The following is a 27544-nucleotide window of genomic DNA, read 5'->3' as shown; positions in this document are numbered from 1 at the left end:
AGTCCTGAGCACAGAGCTGGTGATACTGTGGATTTTTATTACCATGAGAACGACTGGCTTCATTCAGAAGGATCACGCCCCAAGTGTGAATACATGCACAATCCATAACTTTGGTTTTCATTCCTCAGGGTATTTTTAGCAAAATCCCTGGTAAACAAAACATCTCTCAGAACTAAAGCACCACCAGTCTTAGAAGAAAGTCACTACTTTCAAACAGAAGGGGAAAGAAAAGTAATACCACTTTCTTGAAAATAAAAGATATTTCAGCAGAAACTGAACATTATTACAGCAGTCTTGAAGTTTGAAAGCCATCACAGGTCTAAAACAAAATGCCATGTTTCATTCAAAATCCGGGATAAACACCACTCTGATTTTACTAGTGGGCAAACCCAAAAAAGATATGCTTGCTTTTTTGGTTCTAATAAGTATCTTCAGTTACCTTCTTTTTAATTAGTTGTTTAGTTGTCACAGGCTGACATTTCCAAAGCCATTATGAAGGTATGAACTCCCCTTCTCTGTGCAGCTTTGTTGGTCTCTACTTAGTTCCTGGCCTCAAGGCTACAAATGTTGATAACAATGTCAGTTTCTCAGCCACAAATGTTAGCAATGGTTTATTGTTAAGTGAATAACAAACCAAGAACATTTGGATACCATTATACTTCATTAATTTCTCTGAAATATATTGGTCTATCTCTAGGATCGCTAAAACCTGTTGCTGAACGGGTCTTGCACTGGACTGGCGTCATTGTGAGTTAGAGTAGCAAAATTAGGCAGGTTTCTCTTTCAGACCAAGGTTATCTGCCATTTGAAACAGCCTGCAGTATCCTGCTTTATATACACTAGAGAAATTATTGCAGGAACAAAAATAACTTGCTTTTTGTACTCTTAGAATAGGCAAGTTTCTACAGAACTGATCAAGACTTCTCACTGCCACTTTATAGAGTCTATAAAAACTGTGCAACATTACTTCATTCTTTGAAAAGCTCATAGTAGGAGGATATTGCAAGGTTAACGTTCTGCTACAGAGACACTGTAGATGACACTGGCTCATCCCTTGCTAGCAATTATGCTCAGAAAGAGTTCATACCCACAGAGTTATGGAGGAAAGGACAAGCATTTTTATTTTATTTTCTTTGAAAAGATGCAATAGAAGCTCACACAGCCAGACTGCTGGCATTAAGGATCACTTCCTTAAAGTCTGTATAATAGTTTTCTAATTAAGAGGCAGATCAAAGGAAAGATTCTCTCCAAAAACAGTATCCTCCAGCAATAGAGTCAGCTTTTCCTGACTAGCTTTTGTGAGAACAAGTACATCAGAAAGACTGACTGCATAGCAAAAAACCTCCTCATACCAATTAGCACATCAGTGAATCAGCAGTCCAGGAAAAGACTTAAGTCTGCGTCCTCTCCCCATACCACCCTATATCCTCAGAACAGGCAGCACAGCTAAAGCTTACTTCTCATTGCTATGAAGAACAGATCAGCCTTTTAGTGGGCAGGAATCTCTTTAAACCTGCAAATGACCGCTTCAATTTTTAACCTCACCTCTCCTGTAAAACGTAAGAATGTTCCAGAAAAATCTATGCAGAGAGAGAGACACGAGACTCCTCCTCCCCTCCCACAGAGGAAGCCTATTTGCAGCACCTGGACCAGTGAAATACTCTTGACAAGGCCCGTTTACCACTCTGGGCAGAGAGAGGATGCACCTGGCCCCAGCACGTTCTGGGCCAACAGGCAGTATTTCCCCAGCTCTTGCATGACAAATTGCCAGGCTGGAAAAAAAATAGCTTGTAGTCAGGCTCCTTTTCTCACGTTGTGCCATTCTCTACACAGCGTCAGTGGTTACACTGCTAAATTGTCCAGTGGTAATGGTTGCTTCAGACAGTTGCTACATCAGCATACCAAAAAGCTGGCTCCACTTGATGAAAGTTGTCCCTTGGGACTCAGAGGCAAGGGGATTTCGTGCTGGCAACATCACTCCTCAACACGCCACTGCTTCCAAGTGAACACAGCTCGGCATCCTTTGCAGGAAGCAGGCTCCAGTGGGTTTGGGTTCACTCTTCCCTTACTGGCTTTTCTCCTGCACTTCTGTGCCTAGGAGTACCTGCAGACCTGATCTTTGTTACACCCACTGGATGAAGACTGTCATGCAGTCGCTCAGCTCACCTGAGCCAGCATGAGATTTCTTACCAAGTGCACATGATAACTGAAGACAGAATAGTCACTCAAAGCCTCCCTAAATGCCTGCTTCGATTCTGGGGTGTCCTGCTGCTTGCATGACCAGAACCATTCAGAGCAGTGCTCTTCCTCTTGACACTAATTTTACATAAGTCATCATTCTCAAAAACTTGCAAGATGGTCCACTGATTCAAAAGATAGCTAATCCCCTTATCTGAGTCACAAAAAAAAAAAAAATTCCTTACTTAAACATCATGCTTGCTTTACTAATTTTGAGCAAAATACTGGCCAATTCATATGTATTCTTTGAAATACAGCAGTAAAATCTAACTCTTTATGTCAAAGATGACTATATTAATGCTGTTTCCTTTACTTATATTCCCCATATTTCAGATAGTGTAGATTTTCACATTACCAAAATCTTAGTTTTGTTTGTTGCATAGAGCAAACTTGGGTTTGATTCAAGTTATCCAATTTGGGCTCAGTTTCCCAGAGTAGGAACCTATCAATAAACAATTGCTTAGTAGACTTACTAGCATCCTTTTCCATGTTCCCTCCAAACAATATGACAAAAATTATTTTCAGTTTAGGTTTTCCTGTGATGTACTTTAGAAGAGTTGGGGCGGGGGGCACACATAGAATTTTCTTCATAGCAGGTTTCTAACCTCAGTTTTCCAATCTAGATTAAGAAATCTTTTTTTTTCAGCCAGTGCTACAAAAAAACCAAGAAAACTAGTTTCCAAAAAACATTGAGACATTGTTTTAAACTGAGTTGAATTCCTCTGAAATTTGTAGACCCAATTTTGAAATTGGCACTATATTTTTAAAATGCAGAACTACACACTCCGTGGTCAGGGCCAGCACATATTTTAACATTTTAGTTCTAGCATCCCACAGACGCTGTCAGTTACACTGGCTTTAGCTAAGAGAGAGTACAGTGGCTTCTTCTACATGTTCTAGAGGCTGTGGTCTCAAAAGTTGTTGGGTTTTTTTTTTCTTTTTTCATTTTCTTTTCTCACTTACTTCATTATTTTATCCAAACGGGGGAAAAAAAATAAGAGAAAGACTATCCAAGGGGGTAGGGTAGACTACGGCTGATGTATTAGATGATGACCCCTGGTCCTTTTACACATTTTACTGCATCTGTTGCTTAAGATAAGGATTTTTATTAAAAAAAGAAACAAACATACAAACAAACCTCTGGGTTTTTTTACATTACAACGTTAAAATATTTAGGCAATTGTATGCCCATTTCTTTGGTACATATTCTACTTTAATACTTCCTGCCTGTGATTTCTCTAGCTACCTCCAATCACTATTGTGATTCTGGCCAATTTCAACTCCATCCCCAGCCTAGAGTTGCCTCATGAGTTTACATGGCCGGATGCACATACCAGAGTGCTACCAGTCCTACTTCTTTACAAAAGCTTTTAGCACCTCACACCTTACCTCTACTCAGTGTCAGTGCTGAAAGATCCCTTGCATTGTCTCATTGCATTTTGAAAGGAAGAGAAGTTGTTGGATATACTGTCCATTCAGGACACCTGGCACCCCATATTTGTGCTCAAGAACACCATCCCAAAGCAAATTAGAACAAAGCTAGAGAAACCTACAGGGTAGTCCTATCTGGTCGAACCAATACATTCCACATCAGCTAGTTACCAACCGAGTGACAGTGAAAGTGCTCTAACTCTCTGTACCATACTCCTGTGCACTGGTTATTTAGGTTCTAATACTTGTTAATTTTTTACTAGTTGCTCTGGCACCTGGTACAAAGGGAAGGATTGCGGCATTTTACATATACTGATGTCTCCTTAGAACATCAGGGTCCCCGAGAGCTGAAAAATATTTTCCCCTTTCTTTCCTTTTTACAACAACCATGTTTTAAAAAGTGGCATTTAGCCATTATATGTACAGGGACAGGAAGTTATGATCTAATTTTTACTTTGGAATGTAAAGACAAACTACAAAATCCCATTTTATTTCTTTGAGGCAGGTGGTATTTTGTGTGCTCCTACAGCAAATCCTGGAATAATTTCTTTTGATGCATGAGCATACAGGCTCCTTCATACTCTTCACATTGCTGATGTTTCCCGTCACCCTGAGAAGCCACGCAGAAATCAGCGGCAAGACGTTTTCTTCTGCTTAATTGTATACCTCCACATTACCCTGTGTCATGAAACTAAAAGCTAGACAACATCGACTACATAACCTCACTGCTGAAACCTTAAATTAAAGGAGGAAAATGCAAATACTAACAAACAACTTTGCAATTAAATTATTTTTACTACGTTCAAAATAAATATTAATAATTGTGTATTGTACTATCCTCTACTGCATACAAGAATAGGGAATGATCCTGCAAAGCCCAGGGCTTCTTTTTCTCACAACAGTGATCAAAGGGCTTAAATGAAACTGCAGAAATTAATAATGTTTCTCTGTAAAAGTGGTGCAAATGTTAGGAATGTTTCTCTGCAAAAGCATTTCTAGAAATGGCAGCTGAGACACAGAGCGCGCTACCATCACCTCCTCCCCCAAGATTTTCTTGCATCAAATGCATGCAAAACTACTGTTTAATTGGATTATGAAACTGTTTCCCTGTAATAAAATACTATTGTTTTCCTAAGTCAGAAGTTAAGAAACTGATCCTGCAAATCCTTGCAAGGTAAAAAGTTTTCATTCTTACGACTGAACCTTGCTACTCGTGCTCGCAAACGCCTGCAAGACCTTCGTCAGCTTTTAAACACGCATCTTGAACAGTGCAAGTACTCTCACCCCAGTGGAGTAACTCACTTAAGCACGTGTTTACCCTTAAGTAAAAAAACAGAAGTCATTTTAAATAGCTCATTGGAATGATCTTTCTGTAACTGTAACTCACATTCAAAGGTAAGTAAGTGTTGTATTCCTTGTAATTATGGTATAAAACCAGACAAGTTCCCCTTTTCAGCTCTGTTGTTCTGGAACTAAACACATGCCACTGAAAGCAGATTCTGGCACAGCCTGTCCAGTGTGCACAGAGTTATTCTGGAGGCACTGATCCAAAAGCCTATAAAGCTGGAAAAAGGATGACACTACCTAGTATTTTCAGTGGGTTCAGATGCAAACACAGTTTCTTACAGTCACAATATTCAACTGGCAATGACAACAGACTCGTTGCTTTCTGCTAAATACTACATATTGGAAAAGCATTAGGAAGGAAAAAATAAGTGCAATTTGCAAAAAATATTTATGATTTTGAGACCATGACCTCTACACACAACACACATTTCAGAAGTGACTTCTCCTACTTCCAATGCCTCTAGCATAACAGATCCAAAAGAAAGGATGGGAGGCTAACGAAATGCCCCTACAATTTTTTTTTTTCTGGTCATGGGTATCTACAAGGATGCTTAAATCCAACTTACAGTTTTACCATCAGTCTTCTAAACTGTTATTTCGTGCTCAACATAACCTGCTAGCTGCTTCTAAAAATAAATTTCAGGTTTTGTCTTCCTTCAGATCAAATTCTGCTCTTGTATCAGAATCACAACAACATGCAGATAGCAGAGCTGCACAGTTTTCTTTGCTTTGACGGTTTTTGAACAGAAGCAAAACCTGAACGCTTCAACAGTATTTCTCTTGTGATTTTGCTCTTATTTCAAGCAAATGTGAAAACCAAAGCAATTATTCACTTTTATCTATTTCAGCCATTTCTGAGCATCCTAACTGATTCCAAACCCTTTAGTTAAAATTATTTTGTCTTCACCACACTATAATCTTTCTCCCCCCACAGGATAACTGCCAGGATATAAAGAACATTCAGACTTCCTTATTTGTCTGTTTATCGCTCAATGCTCAACAGAGGGATGAAACAAAAAAAAAAAAAAAAAGTGTCACAGTTCCTCTCAGCGGACTGTCTCAATGTACTCTATGCTGCTACAGTTTATGGCCTCCAAGCCTGTAAAAATACACAGCTTTGCATGCTGATACTAGCTCCATACCGGATGGCTGTGCCCATGGATTAGGATGCAGATTCAACCCAAGGGCTCAGGAGATCTAAGTTTCTGTGGATAAGAAGAGCCTAATGAAAAAAGCCTACCAGAAAAGAGCATTTAAAAAAAAAAAAATAATTCCCTTAAAAGGAATAATTTTGTTTTAAAATGGAAGTGTTTGCATTATATCACGTCATTTGGCCAGACTGGGACACCACTGGCCACCCTTCTGCTGAAGCCAGTGGCACCTAACAAAAGCATGGCTCATCTTTGTCCAGGGTACTATCACTTCAAACTAATTCTGCCAACCACAACACAAAGTTTATGCAGTACGGTGCTAAAGAAGAAAATCTAATAACGCTGGCAAAACACATGAAATGAACGGCAATGACTAGGCCACCAGGCTCGTAGTATTCGACTACTTTCAGCACTTCTAGTAATACACTACAGTTGTTTTCTTGGAAACAAAATAGGGAAGTTTAGTCAGAAATAAACACATTTTTAAAGACATTTTGTCAGGCATCAAATCTTTGACAACGTTAGGCACCATTCGGACAGAAACCCTGCGCTTTGCTTTGTTTAAAACCTACCCACCACGGTAACGTATCAACAACCTGTTAAAACTATATATTTTTTTTTTAACTAAGTTCTAGATTTAAGTTCCTCAAACGCCGGGCTAGCGGTATTTATTTTCAGAAGCGCTGTAATACAGGAAGGTTTCACCCTTGCTCCCCAAGCTGGTGCTATTCCAGCCGGCCGCTCCCTCCCCGCGGGGAGCGCCGCCCGGTTGCGATCGCTCCTCACCGCGCTCCCGCGCCCCGCCGCCGCCTCACGCGTCCCCGGGGAAGGGGCGGTGTCGGCGGGCTCGCCGCCGCCGGGGCCCCGGTGCTGGCGGCCCGGCTCCGCTACTCACCGCTCCACCGCGGGTCGCTTGGCCCCGCGCCGCCGCCGCCGCCGCCGCCGCCGCCGGGAGAGAGCCGGCAGGGAGGCAGCCCTCGGGCGGGCGGCTCCGCCGAGCCGTGCCGTGCCTGGCCGCGCCTCGTCGAGGTACGGCCGGGAGCGGGGCTGGACCCGCGCGTAGCGCCGCGGGTGCCGCCGCCGCTTCCTCGTTTTGTCTCGCAGCCGCGGCCACTTCCTCAACGGGGTGTCGGCGCTCACTCCCTCCTCGTCAGCGGGCGCAGCCCCGGCGGGAGGGCGCCCGGCCGCAGGGCGCCCGGCCGCGGCGGCACGGCACGGCACGGCACGGCCCGCTGCGGCCCCCCCGGCCCCTCCGGCGGTGCTTCCCCCGGGTGCGGGCAGGCAGCCGTGTCCTCCGGACCCCGCGGCATGGGGCTGCCCGAGCCCCGCTGTGATGCGGCCGTCCTTGGGGCCCCGCGGTGTCGGGTCCCCTTGGCACCCCGCGGTTTGGGTGGCCGTGGCGGCGGCTGGTTTCGAAGGGTGGGCGCGCCGCTCGCTGCTCAGCACCACCAGGCTCAGGATGGAGGGGCGAAGTGTACCTAACGTGGGCAACAAACGTATCAAACCTTTCCCGTAAGGAGAAAAAGGCTATGCACGCTTCTGGCGAATACTGAAGCTCTGTGTCGCTTAGTGTACTTTGGTGAGAAGATGACTCTTGGAGGGTTTCCTTTTGGAGCAAGGCAGGGGTCTGCCATAGACAGCATCTCCCCTTCCTGCCATATTTCACTCAACACCCCCACCCCCAGCCCCCATATTTCAATCCAGAATACTTCTGTAGCAACTCCAAGTGTGTGTCCAGTGTGCCCAGACACTAAGCTGAGGGAAAGCCCCTCTTCAAGGCCTCCTCATCACCCTGTGTGACAAGGAATTAATTCCCGCAGCAGATGGCCCCAGACAGCCAAAAGGTGGCAGCTATCCTTTGCCAGGGACTGGCCAGGGATGAATTGCTCCTGCTGTGGGCCAGAGAGGGCTGAGGAGTGGCGCAACAGGCCCCCCGCTGTGCCCGAGTGGGCAGGTCTCCTTCAGCTGTGACTGCGCTGCATGACACGGCGTCGTGTCCCGTGATGGGCAGCGCTTGTGGGAGGTAAAGTCCACTTCCTTTTTCCCCATAATAAATCAGCGTTAACACTAATGTGGGATGCAGGCGTTATTTTCAGTGGCGAAACACTGGCTCCCTTTCCTCATTGCAAAATGAACCATACACCCTTTGTAGTCCACAGAGCCGCCAAAGTACCAAACTCTGATATTTCATACCAGTTAAAAAGCTCTCTGGTTTTGGTCCATTTCAGTGAGACTTTTGGTGATTGCTGTAGTGGTGATGCATTTCTTATTGGCACTGCCCACATCTTAGAAAACAGAGAAGAACCTAGAAAACGTAATTCTTGGGTGTGTTTGGTGGTACAGTTCTTTTCCTATCAACATCCAAGTGTGAACAGAGCCTAAGCTGCAGGAAGTAGCTTTCGGAAAATCGTTATTGAACTATGAACTATTTTTTAAGGAGAAGTCTCATCTTAAATGGGTGAAAGAACCATCAATACTGCATGGTTTTAGATTATACATGAGCAATTTTACTGGACATGGCTAGGATGGAATTAACTTTCTTCATAGCAGCCTATATGGTGCTGTGTCTTGGATTTTGGCTACAATAATATTGATAACACACAAATAATCTGGCTATTACTGGGCACTGCTTGCACAACGTTGACACTTTCTCCATTTCACTCTCTGCCCCCATCCCCAGCGTGTAAGCTAGAGGTGGACAAGAAATTGGGAAGGGACAGAGCCAGAACAGCTGCCCCCAAATGACCAGTGGGATATCCCATACCATCTTAGTATGACTGGATAACATGACTCCCATCTCAGCAGTCAAAACTGGGGCAGATGAAGAAGGGTGGAGGGGTGGGAATGTCCTCCAAGGTGGCCACTGCTCAAACTGGTTGGGCATCACTGTGCTTGTAGAAGGTGGTGAGTGTCCAGCTATGCATCACTTGGGTTGTAGGTTTTTTTTCCCCTTTCCTTCACCTATTAAACTGTCTTTATCTTGACACATGACTTTTCTTGGTTTTGATCTTCCTATTCTGTCCTCAGTCCTCCTGGGCAGGGGGAATTGAGCAATTGGCTGCATGGGTGCTTGGCTACTGGCATGGGTCAGCCCATTACAGCAGTAGAGGGGATGTCCGCTAAAGGCACTAAATATTTTTTTATGCTGTCCACAGTTCACTTTTTCTTTCATTTCATGTGAGATTTAATACAAATAAGTGTGTTATGGAGTTCTGCTATACTGATTTTTGGTCAGGGACTCACAGCAGTGGAATATATTGTTTAATGTGTTACATGTAACGTTTTGTCTGGCAAAATTTTATCAGAGTGTATCTGGGGTTTCTGGAAAGATTCAGTAAATCTGTGGACTCTCCTGCCCAATATGAATACATAGAGAAATGAATAGTTTGCCCGTAGCCTCCCACTAGCTGAGCTGTATGATAACTACAATAATTAACTCTGTAATCCTCTGTACTTTTGGGGGACATCTGAGGGAGTTTCAATGTTCTTGTCGTTGCAATACAATTTGAAAGACCTCTGCTTTCAGGAGGCATGACAGTTTGCTTAAGGCCAGGGCACATCTATTTTGGTGGGAGGCTTTGCAACTACACAACCATGTGCCATGCCAATCGATGCTGGCAGAAGAGGAGAGGGATGGAGCCTGGGTGAAATGTCATGCATCCTCCCAGTAAAATTCAACCCTGAAGTTGGACTTAACTTTTACTGTAGACAAGTCCAGATTTCTCTGTATATAAAAAAAAACTGAATAATTTCTCACATACCATGACACTGTTGCAGTCATCAGCTGCTCTGGTGGTTCCACATGTGACCTGCCAGTTTTTTCTGCATAGTGGAAGCTGTCTGGATGACCCCTTGGTCTCACAGGACCCCACACATGGAAACAGAGGGGTACTGCTGTTGGTAATGATGAAATTTACAGCACTGTTTTGTTTCAAATCTCTTTTTTTTCCAGTCATGAATCACAATGGAGTTGATTAAATGATTTAAAAGAATATTCCCAAATCTCATTCCTTTACTATACTGAGTCTAGGATCAATATAATTTATAAAAAGTAATTATGTAACCAAAACTCTCCAAACTTCAGAAATTTGGAGTTATGAAGTGTCTGTTGTGTTGCCTTCCCATTATCTGTCTTCACTGTTAAAGGGAACAGGTGGTTAATATAAAATACAAGTAGGTACACCTTCCTTCAGGTAAGCTACCATGCTGAAACGTTATTATTTATTTCATTCTCTAGAGGGAATTTTTGGGTTGGCTTGTGGCTTACAGGTATAGTGGAATTTGCAGAGGTACTTTTGCAGACATAGCTTGCACTGGTGGAATTCTGCTCCAGTGCAAATGGTTACTCTCAAGGTAATCACGGGCTGAAGCTGACCATTTTTTAAAATGCCATCTCTGATTCTATAGTAGGGAATGCTGTAAGATGAGCTGATGCTTTGTTGTCTCATTGAATGTTGAATTCTCTAAAATACATAGCAGCAAAATACACAACACCACAGACAATCTCATTTGAGGTTCAAATTCTTGTTACTTCCCATACCTACAGGTAAAAGCCAAAGGTCTCTATGGTAGAAGCAATTAGCGTCACTAAGATGGGACTTGACATCTATAGAAAGAGAAGAATGCATAAGTGACTCATTGTGCCTAAGGAATATAAAATTTCTGCACAGTTCATTGAATGAACAAAACACAGTTCATGGTTTGAACAAAAATACATGCTATTTGGGAGTTATTTATTACCTACTTCATTTTAATTTTGACAGAAGCAGTGATTCAGTGTTAGCACAATAGCGGTAAACAACATAGAAAGAAAATCAAAAGTCAGTAGCCTGAAAGCAGTGTTATGACACAAAAGCAAATGTCCTATGTTACAGTCAAATAACTAAGGTGGATCAGAACCTTCAAAAAGCAAGGACCATAGTCTCATATCCTTTGGCCTCTTTGCATTATCCAAGGAGTTGCAAAGACCCCTTAAGACCCCTTAAGTAAAACCCCTGTTTTACTTAAGAAACAGAAAATCTTCATATTTCATAAAGAATTATGAAGATATTTCATACATTGTGAAATACCAGCTATTTGTCTTTACATAAGGATTTTACTTACTTATAACTGAATTTAAGTGGAAAACAGTAGTGCCTGCTCATTGTAAGAATCTATAAATTATAAATTTATAAATTATAATTACTATTTTGGTTATATACTAATATACTGCTTTGACTAGAAATTTCAGTAGCAGTATTCTTTGCTATATGAACTTTAGAGTAATAATTAGCAAATTCAGGGTCATCTTTATCAACTTACACTAAATATAATGATATATGCATTATTTTATGTGCATATAACTATAGTACCAATTTAAATACCATAATTTTGCCACATTTCTCACCTTTTCCCTCTATTTTTACCTTGAAACAAAAAATGGATCACATTCATTATGTATGTCTGTTATAAAACTGTAGACAGTTTTGCTTGCTAGTGATTAAGAGTAGTCTCAGGAAGTATTCATTACACGTGAAAGATCATGATGTGAGAAGGTATGATGTCTACATTTTTTAATTTAAGTGGGACAATGCAAGCTAAGATTGTAGATGAGCTGAGAAAAGATGTTTTCTGAACTTTACAAAATAACTTTACAAAATGACTTTACGAAAAAGGTAGTTATGTTAAAGGGAAGGTGTAGGCTTGGGCCAGTCTGGTCTTCATGACTTTATATAACACACGCCCATACCTAGTTATCAGTTCTAGTTTTTGTTTTCATAGCAACGATGTGTCTGTTTAAACCTGTATTGAAAAATGGTGCATCGTTTGAGAACAATGGCTGGAAGAAGCAAAAGTTTATACAGCAGCAAGTTATGATAGGACAAAAAGCAGGGCTTTTTAAAAAGTAAATTGTTCTTTAAAATAATTGCCTAATCATAGTACAGGACATAACCAAGGCAGTGGGTAACAAGGATCCGATAATCAGACTTTTAAGAAGTCTTGAGCAAAACTCCTAAGAAGAATTTATTAGGAAAAGAATGGGTAAAATATCTTTGGATGAGAACCAGCATAAATGCAAAAAAGGAAAAAGAGAATACATAATCTCCATATAAATGGCAGAAGATGAGTAACTGGAGGGGAAGACTCTGTTTCAGCACCATTTCCAGAAGCATTTCAACCTCTAAAATGCTGGATCTGTGCCTTCTCAGAGCCATCTTGGACTGCCTCAATCACCAAACATGAACTCTGTTGGAAGCCAATATGTCAGAGCTAGGGATTGAATTAGCATCAACTTTTACCATCTACATAAACCTTTTTTTCACCATTGATGTGTACTGACATACTAGAGTATGGTAAGCACATTTTCTTGGTCCTCTTCCATTTGGGATTCCCTGTGGTTGGGGGATCACTTAATGGATGGGGTAATCCAGCTTTCTACCTCTTCTACACTGCAATGATTAGTGCCTAAATAGGCATTCTTGTGTGGCCATCCTAGGAATATAGGAGCAGAGCACTACTGGATGGAAACATACTTGTTAAGGGGGACTGCACTGGCTGAGACATGGGATATTATTAGCTGTCATGCCTCCTGGTCCTATGCACTGGTATTTAAGTATCTAAAAATTCATTCTAAGAGTGGTATATATTCATGTGGATAATAAAAGCGACCACATTTACGCTGAACCCATGGCATCAGCAAATAGAAACAAACGGACAAAATCTACAGATCCTTAAGAGCATGTAGAAATGGAAATAGAATAAAATGTTCCCAGAGTAAGCCTGCTAGGGGCTCATAAAAGTCCTAATTTTTTGTTTTCAACTGAAACATGGTTGGACTTAGTATAATCTGTAAATAGTACAAAGAACCTAAATCGAATTATATATGTATTCATATACATACGAACAGTGTGAAGGTAATTAAGTTTAAGCCAAGCTTATTGGACTTTTCTACAGTATTTCTCCCAAATTCCATGCTCTAGAATGACTTTTCATAGTTGGGTGTCTCATGTCACATCTTTATTGATAAGTCCTTCTCTAATCTCAAGGATTGGGGAGCAGACATGAGAGAGAGAGAGACAGAGAGACTGCGAGAGTCAGTTTAGATCCAGCTGTAGTTTTATTCTGCCTATAACATTTGTCAGCTGTTTCCTACAGAGCCAGTCACTATCTTTGCACTGCCATCTAGGACCTTGTATTTGCTTAGATGCAGTGCTGGTGCAGTCTGTATCTGTGCATTTACACTTAATCAATTAAATCCTTATATAAACTGAATTATCTATCATACATAGTGCTCAGAGACAATAATCTAAGCTGGTCCCCATCGCTTACTGAGGAAGCAGAAAGTGTTCCCAATAGAAGGAAGTACTTTTTTTGAGACCAGGTTCTTGGAGACACCCATTCTGTCTCTTCATGAAGCCGGTTTATAATTGTCACAGATTCTGACTGATGCACAAAAAGCAGATGTACTGCTTCTGGATTAGTGCTAGTCCTGGAAGAGATATGATGCATTTCCACATCACTGCACCTGAACTAACAAGTCCTGTCAGATCTGAGCTGACCTTGCATGCCAGACATAGATATTCTTCCAACCAAACAGCATGGGCACCTCTATCTCAAGATTCACTGTAAATGAATCAGGCTATAAAATTTTGTAAAATAATTTTTATAATGCAAAATATTAACCACCTGTTCTCATACCCTACTTTCCTGCCTTTACAGTCAGAATAAACAGTTCCTTAACATCAAAGTCCTCATATATAATTTAGTTTTAGATTGTTTGCTGCTGCAGGATCTCTGGGGCCTTCATGCTGAAGCAATATACCTGAGATGTTTTAACCCAAAGAATATCTTAAAGTTCCACAAGTAGCGCTTTTCAGATTTCCTTCTTATTTTGTTTTCTGAGACTTGATTTAGCACTGACTTAACTTTTCCACAGCCTGTCTCTGAATAAAAACTACACAAAAGTTAAAAAAAAAAATCTGAACTGGTGTGAATACTTTGAACACCACTGTCTTTTCTGTGGTAGAACTGGTTTGGGAATCCGCCCCTCACTGGATTGCAAGAATGTTATCATGCCTTCCAGTCTATAGGAGGAGCAGAAGTATGGCTGTTCAAATGAATATTCCATTTCCACTGGTACTTATTTCCTGATTTTGGACATGCAACAGGATTTTACCAGAAAGAAACTGTCCTAGCAGCTATAAAAATGCATGTCATCAAGAAGACAGATTTTCTGCCAAAAAAAGCAGAAGGATTTCATCATCAGAGATTACTAACCCCGAAATTTTAGGCTGGTTCTCTTCTTTTTCTTTAATCCATACTGTAAGAAAGACGCAAAATAAACCCCAAATTTGGTAGGGTCTAATAGCATGTTTTTCTCTGTAGGCATACATATATAGACACATGTGTATTTTAAATGTCTTTAAAACAATCTTTAATGGTCTTTCTTGACCGAAATCAGTTTGAACTCAAACATGCCTTTAAAGACACACTTCCCTTTAGAATTATGCAAAACCATGAGAAAGAGTTAAATCAGCATAATGATAGGGATTGTTTTAAACTCTGTGAGCATACAGATAAGATCCAGCTGGTCTGTGCAAGAATGGAAGCAACACATGGCTATAGAACACCTTTAGAGCTCTAGGAGACAACTCGGCAGCAACATCCACTTTAAGTTAAAAATGAGACTCCAGAAGGCTTTAATCAATAAACGTTTAGAATGAATCATGAATATGGGACAACTGAAAGATATCTTTTATCTTCCCTTCAGAATGTGAACATAGAAAAAATTGTCTCAACCAAGTTTCTGTCAAAGGTGACCTAAGCACACATATAAAAACATTTGTAACTTTTTGAGAACTGAAACTGCTGGGGATCTCATAGTTTGAAAACAGAAAGCAGAAGTTAGCTTGATTTTAATCTTATTTGCATCCATTTTATACAACAATGACTTCTCTATGTCTAGTAGATGTCGTGATTAATGCTATTGAAATTATCCTTTATGCGTACAATATATGTTGTTTCTAGCCATGTTCATGGTGAAACAAAACCTCTTAAGAAGCTGCACTGAGAAGCTGAGTGAATAAGCTTTATATGAAAAAGGAACATTTATCTGGATTATTTTAAAAATGTAGACATGATGGTTGAGTCAAAAAAAAAAACCCAACAGTTAAAGATTTGCACTGGGGGGTCTCAGGCAGACACTGTACTGCAGGCAGCCCTCGTTGGAGGTGGAAGCAGAAGCACTTAAGTATGTCCAGCAACCTTAACCACACATGAATAATGTCCTTTCTGATGTGTCATGACCACAGCACTTCTAATAGCATGTGAATGGTAAAGAACTAAGACATGCCGTATGCTAATTATTGAAAGCTTGTTCTTTTGCTGTTAATCTCTTTTTTTTTTTTTTTAATTCCTAAATATGTGGTGCAGCAAGCATAAAAAAAAAAAACCAAACACATTTAAAAAGTAGAAGATTGAAATTTGGAGTTATTTAAAAGGACCATGTTTCTTCAGCCTTTCCTGTGTAGCAATATGCAATGGTTTTGATGGGGTGTTGAGCAAAAAAACACTTTTCTGTATTTAGCATTTTTCAAGCAGAAATCTTGAAGGACCATGTGTGAATGCTATACTTATTATCTTCATGTTGTAGGGGGGAAACCAAACTTTGAGACTGGAGACACCTATGAAACAGAAAAAGTTTGAGGCTGGATGCATTCAAAACACTTCTGGTGGCTCCCAATACCCAGATAATACTCAGGTGTGGGCTGGGGTGTTGGAGTCTCACTGAATCACCTGGAGAGCTGATGCCTCATCCCTAGTCCCTAGTCCAATTCATCTCTCGTAAGTCATAGAGCAGTGTAGAGCCCAGGCACCAAAGCAAAGTCTGCATCTGACCTCTAAATGATGTAGTGGCAAGGGTGGAAAACATGGACCATGGACACCAGAAATGATTGAATCCCACCAGGTTTTCAATTATTCTTCTGTCTTGCAGTTTTTCAAAGAAATTGAAGGCAGCTCCATGGTGGTTGCTCTTTCTGTCGCTCTCAGCAGCCAGACAAGAAATGGTTCATACAGAGATGCTGGCGGATGAAGGAGGTAGTGATTGCAAGATTACAGGTTAGAGAAACATTTATGCTTTATCAGCTTGCCTCTATTTTAAAGAGGCAGTATTTCCATTGCACTGGTGAGGTGTACTGTATTCTCACTGGGGACCGTACTGGGGACTGTATTCAGACAACACTTCCAGGCTTTTGAAATCCAGCTAGGATAATATTTTGGTTACTTTTTCCCTCACTTTTTGGAAAAATGCCACTTCATTTTATCTTAACAAATTATACTTGTCTCTACATGGGCTGCAGCAGTTACAGCCAAATGGCTACTGCTTTCCCAACTTAATGCACACACCTTTTAAAGCTTGAAAAATGGATCAATGGCAAACTGAGAGGGGTGCTTCTAGTAGGCCTGTGGGACTAAGGAGGCACAGAGGTTGCTGAGACCACTAGTTGGGTATCTCAGGAGGATACCAGGCAATTGATCAGGAGGGACAATGGGATATCAGGATTTGGAACATCCCAAAGATACCTCCAGGTTTCTTCATAAAATGTTTTAAAAGAAACAGCAGACTTCTGTGGTGACTTTGATTGCATGGAGTCAGCTTTTTTAAGGACAGATTTCAGTCAACTTTGAGGGTAACCCTGTGTTAATATTCTTTAAAACTGCAAGTGTCTTAGTTTATGACATGTATATAGTTGTAACTGCCTTTTTCCAAGTTTCCATAGCTCATCTTGGCTAATTCATATTTAAATGTTTAGAAGCTTGTGATAAGTGTTATTTTGAACGTATGAGGAGTTCATCTGTATGTAAGTCAGTGGTAGAGTCCATGCCTCCAGGGATAGCTGATTTAATTTTTATGACTTCCTACATTTACACACACATGTAGACATTTGGGGTTCCCAGTGTTGTCCTCTTACTTCTGCTCTCTCTCTCTCTACATATATATATAGCCACAATATATATATTCTTGATTTGTCACATCTGTAACTATTGTAAGATGAATAAGTGGGTTTTCATCTTTTTCAGAAGAGTAAATGTCAGTGAAAGGATGGCATGGGTTTTTGAACAACTATACGCTACATTAATACATGTGCAAGTGTTACTACTTTTGAACTTCTGTCTCCTAGTAGCACCATGTGCTGCATTAAACCAAGAAAAATAATTTATTTTGTATAGAATACAAGGAAGAACAAAAAAATGTTATGACAGAGGATCAAATCTATTTTTTGTTGTCCCAAATCAACAAAAACCTCATTCAGACGTTCTACAAAACAACATAATGTGAGCTCATAAAATAAACTTCTGATTTATTTTTTCTATTTATTATTATTATGTATATAACACCATAGAGGTGTATGACATTTCAGGGATTTAGAAGGCAAGTCTCCAGCCCTGTGGGTGTAAAACTAAACGTGACAAATAATAATGTTGAGGTGTGTGGATAGGAACAAGGTGAAAATGAAAACTAAAAAAAAAAAAGGCAAGAGACCTTACCTAAAGAGACAGTATGTAAGAAAATATATCTAGTATGCATTGACACATAAATAAAAATAACACTATATATATGTATAAAAATAGTCCAATAAAAGACCATTGAGGTCAAAAAGTTAAATAATCGGAGTTAAGAAATGCTTGAATTTAAGGTCATGTGCAGTGTTTTAAGTTATCCTGCTTGACTGCATCTGTTTTCTCAAATTACATAGCCTATAAGCCATCTTTTCCAGGAACCCTGACATGTGGCATGGACAGGGTAGGCTTCCGCTGGGTGTGAATCAGGTTGGGTAGAGATGAATTCTGCCAGTGGGGTTCCTGTGTTATTTTTAGCTGGACTGGACATTATTTTATGAATGAATGTTTGCCTGTGAAGAGAGTTCAATACCTTATACACATGTAGATTTGTAAAGGACAGTAATTCTGCACTAAGCCTCCTCTGTGGATACTCTCTACTACAGCTGAGAGTGCCTTTATGTGTGGTAACTTACCACACCTTCAGAGAGGAAGGCCTTTCCTCCCATCTCGCCGTCCTCCTTCCCTGTACTGGGAGGGTGGCTGCGAGTGCCTGCACAGGGCAGCCAGGAGGACAGTCAATGCCCTGACAGCCTGGATCATGGCATACTAAACTGCACATTTTGACTGCAGTCAGGCATTAAGAGAAAATGAAATATTGATGAAATGATTATTAAACAACCACCAACCCCCTTATGAACTGAATGAAGTAAGGGTCTTGTGGAAAATTAGTTTGTGTTTATACAAGTAGCAATTGTGTACTGTATAGCACACACACAGTGGAATATATTATGGTCACACACCTGACTTCAGTTCTGACTTTTAAGTTTTGAGAGCCTAACTTTGCAACTGTTATTCTGAATTTAGTCAGATTAAGGCAAGAAAGCAAGGATCTTTCTCACCATATACCCCATGCCATTTATGAAATCCTTGTTTCACTGCACAGAGGTACTAGAATTCATCACTGAATGGCTTAAAATATTTTTTTAACATAGGCAAAAAATATCTTTATTCTAGCATTTTGAGGGGAAAAGACTAGATGTTTCTGATAAAGTTTAAATGTAAAATTATGAAAGATTAAATTTTACGCAGACAATGGAGCATGCAAAAAGCTACTTGTCGATGTCATGGTCTGATGGAGTTATAAGCAACTGACATCATGGCCTCTGGGAAGATCATGAACCTCAGCTCTATGTAGTGCTATGACTCCATCTACAGCACTTGCTTTGTTCTATTATTGGTTTATACTCCTGTCTCCCAAAACCTAAAAATATTCAGAGGTGATTTCAGGACTAGAAAGTGAGAAAGGGGAAAAGCTCACTAAGCATTTAATATGATTTTCTTTTATTCAAATGTTCTTTCCTGTTTTAGAAGTGTTCTTGGAAAATCCATGTCAGTTTAAGGGTCTTCAAGAAAACCTTGTGATCAGCTGGACTGCTTCATCCCAGGAGCTCAAACTGAAGACAGGCAATGTATACATCAGGTAAACATGAATAACATGAAATGGATGGCTGGTGACTGGTGGTTTATATAGAAGTCTTTGTCTACTTGAAAAAAAAAGAAACGTCTGCATAATGAAAATCATTACCTCCAAAAAGGTATTTACCTGATAGCCCAGTTGGTAGTCTTGGAGAAAACAGAGAGTGATAGGCACTGGGATCTACATACACTGGACACTAAAATCAATTCACTTGAGTTTTACTTGAGGCACAGTATTTGAAATAACATTACCAAGCTGAAACTCTGCAAGTTCCATAAATCAGTTAAAAAGCATCTTTCTGCTGGACTGTGAGTCCAGTTCTAGTAATTACTGCCATGTGCATCCACACTTTCTCTCCTTTTGATTTACTTTCTTAATGGATGACAGTGCTAGATTACCTAATGGGGAGCTAGCTTTAGAAAGACAAAAATAGTGGATAAATTAGACCTTGTGGTCTAAAATTATTTTTAGAATCCACACTTCAGTCAATCTGAGATGCCAGTATATAATATTTAATTACACAAATATTTGTTAATTTGGAAAAAGCAAACATCAATGAAGCCAAGTCAGCTGCTGTGATGAGGACTCCCTGAATGTCGTTCTGACCTTACCATAAGTGTTACAGAGTCACAGTAACAGGCAGTAACAGCAAACTGCATTCTCACTGCACCACACATTCCTTAAGTAAGCTGTGGTGTGAGAAAAATATTGCCTTGAGAATGCCAGTGAGGCAGGGAGCCGTATGACACAACTGTGCAATCCACCACAGTAAATCTCTGTCTGCTGCTGTTTTATCTTTAAAATGTGGCAGCTAAGATAAAGAAGTAGTTTGCACAGAAAAGAACATAAAAAGCCATAGGATGGTCCAAACTCCCCTAACAGCAGTGGAACAATGTCTACAGTCCTTCCATCATACGCTAGGAAGGGTTAGTATATAGTTACACAGAGTGGAAGGCTTTTACTCAGATGACAAAGTAGAACATGGAGCTTATGGCATTGTAATTTTTCTGCACAGAGTATTTATCCAGTTATGCCTGAATACAAAGTGCACGTAATAAAATTGTGAGCGAAATGAAAATAGGAGCATTGCAAGTTGGAAAGCAGTATTAGAATTCAAAATGGAAGAGAGATTGGAGAAATGTTCAGGAAAATTAGCCCAAACTTTAACAGGAACAAATACAGGAACTACACGTAGGAAGGGGTATCAATGGCACAAATAGGGGAGAAAAGGTAGCTGGAGATAACAGTTCTTCTGAAAGTGATTCAGAGGTTACATTTTACAGCAAGCTCAATGAGAACTAACAGTGTCATGATACTGCAAAACACCCCAACCACTGTACTGGAATTTTTGAAGGGGACAACAGCCAGTGAAGCATGTGAAATCTTCCTCCTGATCTATTGCTTCTGCAGCATTATAAAAGCTGTGGTTGGAGTCCTATCTTCAGTTGTGGGCACATGCATTTCCAGAAACATGTAGGGAAACTGGGTAGAGCAGAGGGATTCAGAGATAGTCCAGTCCAGTCCACAGAACTGGTGAGAGGTCCAGGAACCATGCCCCGTGGAGCTGTTAACATGAAGAGAAGACTGAGTGGAAGACATGATGGTGGCCTCTATGTAACAAAAGGGCTATGGAAAAAGAAATAATCTGTTCTCTCTGTCTCTGAAAAGTAGCCGGAGAAGAAATAATGTGCTTAATCTTCAACAAAAGATGTCCAGATAGAAATTAGGACAATAGTTCTAAGAAGGAGGGCAGTGAGTAACTGGAATAAATGGTGTGGGCTGGTTGTGTGATCACTGTCTCTGAAAGCCTTCAGAAACAAGTCTCTGGCATTCACCTCATACACCTCATAAGATCCTGTGTTGGGAAAGAAGCCTGACATGGAAGTCCTTTCACTGTTCCTTCCAGGTCTAGTTTTTTACAAGTCTGTACAAGAAAATGCATTAGAGTTTATTTCTACAGTGAATTTGTGATTAATACAGATTAATGTTAGTGGCGTGTGACATTGCAGGAACTCCTAGCCCCAGACATTGACAAATGTTCACAATCCATAGTTGTTTCCTGATTGCACATGGAATAAGCTTTTGGCCTTCCTGGGTTCAGAAGTCCAGATCAAAAGCTTGTTTCACTGAAAAGGTATAACCTAGAAAATGCTCTAAAAATGATATATTGGTAACTGTTATTCAAGAAATTATAAATTGCAGAAAATAATCTGGAAAGATCTCTACTACGGTAGAGTGGTAACATGTCACTTCTTGCAGATTTCTTCCATTACCATTGTATCTTCCAGCAGTAGTTGTCCTGATGTCCTTAGCTGAATCTCTGTGAAGAAAGGAGATCTGAAAGATGAAGCTGTACTTGTTCGGCTTCTCAACAGTTCAGCTATAGTCTGACAGTATTCATAGTGTCAGCTGATGCTTTCAGTTTGCCTTAGTTAATTCATTAGAATGTTTCATATAAAGAAACAATTAAAGGCCAAGGCTACAGGTAGTGGACACTGATAGTTAATTTTCATTAAAAGGTACTGTACTAAGATATAGAGAAAAAGGAGGGGGGCTTAAGGGCCTGACTAATCAGTTTAAAGGAATTATGGGGGAATCAACAGGTAAATCCACTGAGAAGGGACTTCAGGGGTAATGTACTCTGTAGCTCTTTGGCTCTAGGACTCAGACTGTCTCTCATGGGTTTGCTTTCCTCAGCAAGCCAGCACAGCCTTTGCTGGCAGCTCTCACAGCTGCAATTTTTGACTCCCTGGTCACTGTGATATCACTGACATTTTTTGCATTGGTTCCTTCCCAATTGCTCAGTTTAGTAGTCCAAAGATAACATATTTACTTATTTTTAATAATAATATTTTTAAATTTATAATTTTTATATACATATATGCTTTTATAGATAAATTATGCATCCAACCAATATATGAATACATAGTTATAGATTAATAACTATTATTATAATATATAATGTAATACAATACAAAGTAATATAGTACAATGTAATATATAATAATTATAAACTTATTAAACAGTAATTTGTGCATGGCTTGTTTGGCCAATATGGATTTAAATGTGAATTCTACCCAGAGTTTCAATAATACGTTCAAGAGACTATATGAACCAGCTTACGTTAGAAACGAACAACATGATTACTTTGTTACCTAACAACATTCACTTCTTGGCCATTCTGGAGGCACCAGTGATGCCGATGTGACAAAAAGTAAAACATTTAGACACCTGCCCATTGACAGTCATACTGAAAACACCCCCTCATTTCACACAAATCATTGATAAGTCAGTAGAAGGTAACAATTTGATGCTGAACAAGGTTGAAGATTTCATGGTTATGCTCTGGTGATCCATTTGTTATGAAATAATGAGGCATGTGTTTTCCCCAGATTTCACCCACACCTCACATATTTACATGGTCTGATATGTACAAGAGTGAATTCCGTTGTCTGTAAAATGTCTAAACTGAGATAATGCATGGCTCAATCTTTTGGAGTAAAAGCCTGGGTGAAAAGAGAAATCTGTAGGGGCACAATAGTTTGTGATGTGTTAAGATGCAAATTTACACTGTACAGTTCATGCCCTGCATGTCCGTGTTAATCCACAAAACACAGAAAGGGTAAGAGTCATGCCATCTAATTCCAGACATCTTTCATCATCTAAATGGTATGTATATTTAGTATAGGTAAGTCATCTAGAATCTAGCGAAGGAGAAAGACAATGCTAAAAGGTGGTTAATTATATAGCAAGGTAAGTGTCTAATGTAAGTGGAACAACTCACCTTCTGCATATCACACACTTTCTTTAGAGTGTGGAGGCAGTTTAGGCTAGATGTCTAGCTTCTGAATGGCTGAAGTTAAGTGAGGGAGATGCCACCTGACACCTGTGATCCCTTCTTCATTGCAACTGGCTGAATGAAAGCCTAACTGAAGGTTTACATCTGGATGCCATCTCAGTTATAGGGTTAGCAACTTGTACCTGTAGAGCACGCTGTTGGAAGAATACCAAACTAAAGTTATTGGACATGCATTTTGACATGTGGGTTTCTGTATCGTAGGTTTCTAAAATAATGTTCTAACTTACTTAGATTTTTATATATAAACAGTTGTGCTGGTTTTGGCTGGGATATATTTTTCTTCATAGTAGATGGTATGGGACTATGTTTTTCATTTTTGTTAAAAACAGTGTTGACAATACAGAGATGTATCATTACTGCTGAGGAGCGCTTACGGAGTCAAGGCCTTTTCTGCCTCTCACCCCACCCCACCAGCGAGAGGCTGGGGGTGCACAAGAAGCTGGGAGGGAACACAGCTGGGACAGCTGACCCAAACTGACCAGTGGGATATTCCATACCATATGACGTCATGCTCAGCATATAAAGCTGGGGGAAGAAGGAAGGAGGGGACGTTTGGAGTGATGGTGTTTGTCTTCCCAAGTAACCATAACAGGTGATGGAGCCCTGCTTTCCTGGAGATGGCTGAACACCTGCCTGCCCATGGGAAGAACTGCATGGATTCCTTGTTTTGCTTTGCTTGTGTACACAGCTTTGCTTTACCTGTTAACATGTCTTTATCTCAATCCACGAGTTTTCTCACTTTTACCCTTCCAATTCTCTTCCCTCATCCTGCTGAGGGGGAGTGAGTGAGCAGTTCTGTTCTGTTCTGTTCTGTTCTGTTAAGGGAAGAGACGAAAATAGAGGAGCAAAAGATGCAAGCTATTCTTTTGCTTTGGAATAACATACTGCAGATAAATATTTCCTCTCAGAAAATAAATGGAGTTCCTAACAACTCAGAAATTATTTTTTCAAATTACTAAACAATTCCTCCTTAATTGTTGTTAGAGGAGGACTGTGATTAAGATTACAAGATTGTATCTCACTTGAAATAATGAGCTCAACAGATGTTAGAATTTCCATCAGTGAGGTGTGGGAACATTCTCTAATAACTAAATGAATCTGCATGTTCTGTTGACTACATGCATTCTTATAAATTACTAGGGACATTTACATATTTAGTTAAAGTGAAGGATTATCAGACAATTTAACTATAAAGTGATAAATCTTGTACATGTGATAATATTGTACGATGTGTTTTCCTTAATATTGGTATAGTTGTGAAGACAAGTATGCAACCTCTTTTCTAAAAAAGGACTTATTAATCTCTTTAATGCCCAAACTAGTTTGTATTGCTAAAAACTAGAATAACTTCTGCTTTGGGCTACATTTTTTGCAATCCAAATGAAGGTCAATGGAATTATATGTAAAGTCAGATGGGTTTTACATAGTTTATTTTGACACCACATCTGCTGTCTTGATGTCTTAACTGTGAGTGTGTCAACAACACATGTAGGTTGAGAAGATTTTGTGAGCATCAGCATGATAAGACTTTATTCTGTCTTGTTTTTCTAATTTGTTTATTTTTTGACATGAATAGGAAGATCAGTCAAGAGAACTGTCTTCAAAATATTTGCAGAGAAAGATATCAGTGTATTTTAGTACCCTGTATATTAGAACAAGTCATAATGAGTAAAAAACTCTCCTGTTAAATATCAGTAAGTGAACTAACACAAACCTCAAAAGACAGAAGAATTGATAAAGAGAAGGGAGAAGTACATCAGTGGCAAGCAAATGTTGCACATTTAGAGCTCGCTTTAGTCCAAACATCTCTGCAGACGTGCTTTACTTGGTTTGTCAGGGATAGAGTTAATTTTCGTTATAGTAGCTGGTAAGGGACTATGTTTTGGATTTGTGTTAAAAACAGTGTTGACAATGCAGGGATGTTCTTGTTACTGCTGAGCAGGGTTTACACAGGGTCAAGGCCTTTTCTGCTTCTCACACCACCCCACCAGCAAGGAGGCTGGGGGTGCACAAGAAGCTGGGAGGGGACACAGCTGGGACAGCTGACCCAAACTGACCAGTGGGATATTCCACACCATATGACATCATGCTCAGCAATAAAACTAAGGAGGAAGTTGGCAGGGGAGCCACTTGTTGTGAACAATTGTTTGCATTTGAATCTCTTGTCTTCCTTGGGTTTTATTTCTCTGTTATTTTCCTTTTCATTAAATTTTTAAGTTATTATTAATATTACTATTTTAATTTTTATTCTATTTTGTTCCAATTATTAAACTGTTTTTATGTCAACCCATGAGTTTTCTCACTTTTACCCTTCTGATTCTCATCCCTCATCCCACTGCAGGGGGAGTGAGCGAGCAGCTGTGTGAGGCTTAGCTGTCGCTGGGGTTCAGCCCAACAATGAGTATTGCTGTTTCTGGTTTACAGGGGAAGACTCCTATTCAGAATATCATCATACACAGCATGGTAGCCAAGGCTATTTCAAATAGTCAGCACAGTGCCGGGTGAGTGGTAAGCTCTAAAGCAATATTGTAAACTGCTCCTGTAAGATATTTGTGAGTTTGCAGCAAATACTTGCATATATTATCCACAAAGGAGAACTAGGTAAAGAGTCAAAATATCCTCGATTCTCAGTTCCCAAACATGACCTCACTTCCAGTTTCACCTCCTGATTTACAACTCCTTTTATGGTTCTCACTTCTTGTCATGGTTTAACCCCAGCTGGCAACTAAGAACCACCCAGTCACTTGCTCACTCCCCCCTCGTGGGATGGGAGAGAGAATCAGAAGAGTAAAAGTGAGAAAACTCGTGGATTGAGGTAAAGACATTTTAACAGGTAAAGCAAAGCTGTGTACACAAGCAAAGCAAAACAAGGAATCCATGCAGTTCTTCCCATGGGCAGGCAGGTGTTCAGCCATCTCCAGGAAAGCAGGGCTCCATCACGTGTTATGGTTACTTGGGAAGACAAACACCATCACTGCAAACATCCACCCCTCCTTCCTTCTTCTTCCCCCAGCTTTATATGCTGAGCATGACGTCATATGGTATGGAATATCCCACTGGTCAGTTTGGGTCAGCTGTCCCAGCCGTGTCCCCTCCCAGCTTCTTTGTGCACCTGGCTGAGCATGGGAAGCTGAAAAAGTTCCTGACTAGTGTAAGCACTGTTCAGCAACAACTAAAACATCTCTGCATTGTCAACACTGTTTTTAGCACAAATACAAAACATAGTCCCATACCATCTACTATGAAGAAAATTAACTCTATCCAAGTCAAAACGAGCACAATTCTTCAAGTTTATTTTTGTTCAGTTCATTCCTCTACTGTTACGTGCCACAGGTCCTACTGAGGTCATTACCGTTATTTTGGGAACCACTGCTTTTGATTCAGTGCTTAACTAGCATTTCACACTTTTTAGAAATTAATATAATATCCAAACTGGCATCTAGAAGGCAGCTGTTGTTTCTTAGAGCTTGTATCAGTCCACTGCTACCTGTACTCCATGAATCTTTTATCTCCTCTGTGAGTATAAAGCATGCTCTGCTGTGTCTATTAGGACACAGCCTTTTATGTAACATCCCTTCAGGGAGATATGGTGATGGCTGCTATTCTGAAAATGACCTGAAGTGAGGACTAAAAATTCACCAGTTATTTTCAGCTGGCTTGAAAGGTACTTCCACAATCAGATGCCTGTATAAGTTTCTTAGATATCGTAGCAATTTATAATGCTGTCATCACTGAAGTACCACTTAATGGGCTTCATGGAGTCTCCATCTTTCCTCGCCGTCAGTGGGAAAACACCTGCCTGAAGTAATTTTGTTTGGTTCCTTTGTATAATTTGCTTTGAGGGAGTGCATAAGCTAGTATGCAAGCAGGGAACATCATACTGAGATTGCTGTGGAAAAACTTAAATGTATTACTTGCAGCATTTTTACCCAGTTACAGCATATTTTAATAACTTGTTATCAATACTGCTGTAAAGTATGACCACTGCAAATACAATCCATTTACTTAATCCGTGTCTTACCACCGTAGGCTGGTCAAAAAGTAAATTAATCAGCTATCGAGGGCTGAATTTAGAGCTTCATAATGTAGGTCATAATGTGTGGAAAATCCTAAGTAATCCTTTTAAAATAAACAATGCTTCCTAGCACACCATATTTCAATACTGAGAAAAACTTAGTGGGGTAGGTCCTTAGTAAGCTTTAGCAGGAGTAAGATGTCACATTGAATACCAATAAGGAAGTTCTCACTCACCTTAAAAGCCACAGAAGTCTACCGAAAGCCCTCCCTTCCTTTTCCTCCTCCATCTCTCCGTGCTTTTGTGAGCAGTGCAACAGGCAGATTTTTCCTCTGTGTCGTGCGTTTCTGTTTGATGTCAGTTAAATTGTGTCAAATCCTTTGAGTTTCAGATTGGTTACAGAGTTTGCATTTGACATCTTGCAGGAAACACATTTTCTCTGATGCTTTAAAGGAATTGTCAGAGGTCTCGGTAAGGTGCTG

The 27544-nt window shown here is 40.2% G+C and overlaps 1 protein-coding gene across 2 annotated transcripts in view; it reads right to left on the bottom strand.

The window, feature by feature from the left end:
• Nucleotides 1-7399, bottom strand: part of SYK (spleen associated tyrosine kinase) — a 51694-nt gene extending 44295 nt beyond the window's left edge. For both annotated transcript variants that reach the window (XM_064438428.1, XM_064438429.1), the window contains exon 1: nucleotides 7063-7399. The gene's annotated coding sequence lies outside the window, so the exon portion shown is untranslated. The remainder of the gene's footprint in view (nucleotides 1-7062) is intronic.
• Nucleotides 7400-27544: the final 20145 nt, after the last annotated feature.

Source organism: Phalacrocorax carbo, chromosome Z, assembly GCF_963921805.1.
Source record: "Phalacrocorax carbo chromosome Z, bPhaCar2.1, whole genome shotgun sequence".
Classification (NCBI taxonomy): Eukaryota; Metazoa; Chordata; class Aves; order Suliformes; family Phalacrocoracidae; genus Phalacrocorax; species Phalacrocorax carbo.
The sequence above is the reverse complement of the archived record's forward strand: the minus strand, read 5'-3'. Positions and strand labels throughout refer to the sequence as shown.